The sequence below is a fragment of the Scyliorhinus torazame genome, chromosome 10, assembly GCF_047496885.1.
Source record: "Scyliorhinus torazame isolate Kashiwa2021f chromosome 10, sScyTor2.1, whole genome shotgun sequence".
Classification (NCBI taxonomy): domain Eukaryota; kingdom Metazoa; phylum Chordata; class Chondrichthyes; order Carcharhiniformes; family Scyliorhinidae; genus Scyliorhinus; species Scyliorhinus torazame.
Window position 1 is genome coordinate 217272253 of NC_092716.1, and position 5017 is coordinate 217277269.

At 45.9% G+C, this 5017-nt stretch overlaps 1 pseudogene; it reads right to left on the reverse strand.

Moving 5' to 3' along the window:
• Positions 1–905: 905 nt before the first annotated feature.
• LOC140384577 (heat shock protein HSP 90-beta-like) lies at positions 906–3241 on the reverse strand (annotated as a pseudogene).
• Positions 3242–5017: the final 1776 nt, after the last annotated feature.

The window sequence follows — 5017 nt, forward strand, 5'->3', positions numbered from 1 at the left end:
TTTTCAAGTAAGGAGACCAAAACTGAACACAATACTCCAGGTGTGGCCTCACTAGCATTTTATGCAATTGCAGCATAACCTCCGTAGTCTTAAACTCCATCCCTCTAGCAATGAAGGACAAAATTCCATTCGCCTTCTTAATCACCTATTGCTCCTGTAAACCGACTTTTCATGTTTTAATATTTTATCATTTAAATAATAATCTCTTTTGCTGTTATTCCTACCAAAATGGATAACCTCACATTTGTCAACATTGTAGTCCATCTGCCAGACCCTAGCCCATTCACTTAACCTATCCAAATCCCTGTGCAGACTTCCAGTATCCTCTGCACTTTTTGCTTTACCACTCATCTTAGTGTCGTCTGCAAACTTGGACACATTGCCCTTGGTCCCCCAACTCCAAATCATCTATGTAAATTGTGAACAATTGTGGGCCCAACACTAATCCCTGAGGGACACCACTAGCTACTGATTGCCAACCAGAGAAACACCCATTAATTCCCACTCTTTGCTTTCTATTAATTAACCAATCCTCTATCCATCCTACTACTTTCCCCTTAATGCCATGCATCTTTATCTTATGCAGCAACCTTTTGTGTGGCACCTTGTCAAAGGTGTTCTGGAAATCCAGATATACCACATCCATTGGCTCCCCGTTATCTACCGCACTGGTAATGTCCTCAAAAAATTCCACTAAATTAGTTAGGCACGACCTACCCTTTAAGAACCCTTGCTGCGTCTGCCCAATGGGACAATTTCCATCCAGATGCCTCGCTATTTCTTCCTTGATGATAGATTCCAGCATCTTCCCTACTACCGAAGTTAAGCTCACTGGCCTATAAATACCCGCTTTCTGCCTACCTCCTTTTTCCCCCCCTTTTTTTTCATTTTTTTTTTCACCAGTAGTTTCGGATTTTATTTTACAGCAGAGCTGCAAAAGTATAATTGACATGCATTTGAAAATTTAAAAAAAAGGACAGTAACATCTGATAACGACTGTAGTTCAAGACTCCGCCCCCTAAAGAGAGGAGGTCCAATCCACATTGATCTGATCAGACTGGTCAGACAATCATTACTTCACACACTGCACAACAGATCCTTTCAAAAGTCTAAATTAAATACAGCAGTCCAATTGAATACACCAAGGAAGAATACAGGAAGGAAGAGAGCAGCTTTAGTCAACTTCCTCCATGCGGGATGCATCCTCATCTCCCTCCAGGCGTGGGATATCTTCAACAGGTTGTGGAGTGGTCTCTTCCACAGGCACCTCATCATCATCAATACCCAGACCCAGCTTGATCATTCTGTAGATACGGTTAGAGTGCGTCTGTGGATCATCCAATGAAAACCCAGAGGACAACAGCGCAGTCTCGAAGAGCAGGATCACAAGGTTTTTAACAGCTTTGTTGTTCTTGTCTACATCAGCTTTCTGCCTCAGAGTGTCCCCGATTGGGTGGTCAGGGTTGATCTCCAGGTGTTTCTTGGCCATCATATAACCCATGGTTCAATTGTCCCTCAGGGCTTGAGCCTTCATGATCCTCTCCATGTTAGCAGTCCAGCCATAGGTGCTGGTCACAATGCAGCATGGGGAGGAGACAAGCCGGTTCGAAACAGTCACCTTCTCCACCTTCTTGTCCAGAATCTCTTTCATGAGCTTGCACAGGTTATCATACTTGGCTCAGTCTTCTTCGCGCTTTTTCTTCTCCTCATCATCCTCAGGCAGCTCAAGTCCCTCCTTTGTGACAGAGACAAGCTGCTTACCATCAAACTCCTTCAGCTGCTGCACACAGTATTCATCGATGGGCTCAGTCATGTATACCACCTCAAAGCCCCGCTTCCTGACACACTCCACAAAGGCAGAGTTAGCTACTTGATCTTTGCTTTCACCGGTTATATAGTAGATGCACTTCTGGTTTTCCTTCATTCGGGAGACATAGTCTGATAATGGGGTGAGCTTGTCTCCACACTGCGAGGTGTGGTAACGCAGCATTTCAGACAGCTTCTTGCGATTCTGGGAGTCCTCCTGGATCCCCAGCTTCAGGTTCTTGGAGAACTGCTCATAGAATTTCTTATAGTTTTCCTTGTCCTCTGCCAGCTCGGAGAACAGCTCCATGCACTTCTTGACAATGTTCTTGCGAATGACCTTCAGGGTTTTGCTCTGTTGAAGCATTTCTCGGGAAATATTCAAGGGCAGGTCCTCAGAGTCCACCACACCACGAACAAAGTTCAGATACTCTAGGATCAGCTCCTTACAACTGTCCATGATGAAGACTCGGCGCACATAAAGCTTGATGTTGTTCTTCTTCTTCTTGTTTTCAAAGGGAGCCCTCCTGGGAATGAACAGGAGGGCACGAAATTCCAGCTGGCCCTCAACAGAGAAATGCTTCACAGCAAGATGGTCCTCCCAATCATTAGTGAGGCTCTTGTAGAACTCGCCATACTCCTCCTGTGTGATGTCATCAGGATTGCGAGTCCAAATGGGTTTTGTTTTGTTCAGCTCCTCTTGGTCAATATATTTCTCTTTGATCTTCTTGGTCTTTTTCTTGTCCTTCTTTTCACCATCTCCTTCCTCATCAGAACCTACTTCTTCAATCTTGGTCTTCTCTCCTTCATCCTGAGACTCAGCCTGATCTTCTTTCAGGTGCAGAACCACCTTTGTACCACGGATGACTGCATCAGCAGAGTATTCCCCATCACCCTTTCCAGTATAAGTTTTGACAGTGAAGGAGCCACCAGCTAATGATTCCCAGGCATATGCCTCATCGTCATTGTGCTTGGTGAGCACTGTAACCTTCTCAGCCACCAAGTAGGCAGAATAGAAGCCAACACCAAACTGGCCAATCATTGAAATATCTGCACCAGCCTGCAGAGCTTCCATGAAGGCTTTGGTGCCAGACTTGGAAATGGTGCCCAAGTTGTTGATCAGATCAGCCTTGGTCATCCCGATCCCAGTGTCGATGACGGTGAGGGTACGTTCGCGCAGGTTGGGGATGATTTCAATCTTCAGATCCTTGCCAGTTTCCAATTTTGAACGATCGGTCAAGCTTTCATATCGGATCTTGTCCAGAGCATCAGAGGAATTGGAGATAAGTTCCCGGAGGAAGATTTCTTTGTTAGAATAGAAGGTGTTGATGATCAATGACATGAGCTGAGCAATCTCAGCCTGAAAGGCAAAGGTCTCCACCTCATCATCAACGGTGCGAATTTCTTCAGGCATCGTGCTGGCTCTCTGTTCCCCTCACCGTGCGGGCTCTCTGTCCCCCCTCACCGTGCTGGCTCTGTCTCTTTCCGCTCTGCGCTGCCTTCTCTCCGCTCCCTCCGCCAAAAGGCCGCTTCCTCGCGGGGCCGGCACTATGTCAGGGCCTCCTCGCCCCGATCCCCGCCCACATCCATCCGCGGTGGTCCAGGTATCGGCGGCCTGGGCCCCTGGAGCCAGTACCGGGACCTGCACCTGCCGCCGGGTCGAACCCTCCCGCTCCGCAGCACTGTCGCCGGTCCCAAGCTGCGCTCCCCCGGCCCCGGCCCCCGCGCACTACATGTCTGCGCGGACGGGCACCCCTACCTCCTTTTTTAAACAGTGGTGTCATGTTTACTAATTTCCAATCTGCCGGGACCACCCCAGAGTCTAGTGAACTTTGGTAAATTATCACTAGTGCATTTGCAATTTCCCTAGCCAATTCTTTTAGCACTCGGGGATGCATTCCATCAGGGCCAGGAGACTTGTCTACCTTTAGCCCCATTAGCCTGCCTTCTTAGTGATAACAATCCTCTCAAGGTCCTCACCTGTCATAGCCTCATTTCTATCAGTCACTGGCATGTTATTTGTGTCTTCCATTGTGAAGATCAACCCAAAAAACCTGTTCAGTTCCTCAGCCATTTCCTCATCTCCCATTATTAAATCTCCCTACTCATCCTCTAAAGGACCAATATTTACCTTAGCCACTCTTTTTTGTTTTGTACATTTGTAGAAACTTTTACTATCTGTTTTTATATTCTGAGCAAGTTTACTCTCATAATCTATCTTACTCTTCTTTATAGCTTTTTTAGTAGCGTTCTGTTGCCCCCTAAAGATTTCCCAGTCCTCTAGTCTCCCACTAATCTTTGCCACTTTGTATGCTTTTTCCTTCAATTTGATACTCTCCCTTATTTCCTTAGATATCCACGGTCGATTTTATCTCTTTCTACCGTCCTTCTTTTTTGTTGGTATAAACTTTTGCTGAGCACTGTGAAAAATCGCTTGGAATGTTCTCCACTGTTCCTCAACTGTTTCGCCATAAAGTCTTTGCTCCCAGTCTACCTTAGCTAATTCTTCTCTCATCCCATTGTAATCTCCTTTGTTTAAGCACAAAACACTAGTGTTTGATTTTACCTTCTCACCCTCCATCTGTATTTTAAATTCCACCATATTGTGATCGCTCCTTCCGAGAGGATCCCTAACTATGAGATCATGAATCCATCCTGTCTCATTACACAGGACCAGATCTAGGACCGCTTGTTCCCTCGTAGGTTCCATTACATACTGTTCTAGGAAACTATCGCGGATACATTCTATAAACTCCTCCTCAAGGCTGCCTTGACCGACCTGGTTAAACCAATTGACATGTAGATTAAAATCCCCCATGATAACTGCTGTACCATTTCTACATGCATCCGTTATTTCTTTGCTTATGGCCTGCCCCACCATAATGTTACTATTTGGTGGCCGACAGACTACTCCTATCAATGACTTTTTTGCCTTACTGTTCCTGATTTCCACCCAAATGGTATCAACCTTATCCTCCATAGCACCGATGTCATCCCTTACTATTGCCCGGATGTCATCCTTAAATAACAGAGCTACACCACCTCCCTTACCATCCACTCTGTCCCTCCGAATAGTTTGATACCCTTGGGTATTTAACTCCCAGTCGTGACCATCCTTTAACCATGTTTCAGTAATGGCCACTAAATCATAGTCATTCACGATGATTTGCGCCATCAACTCAATTACCTTATTCCGGATACTACAAGCATTCAG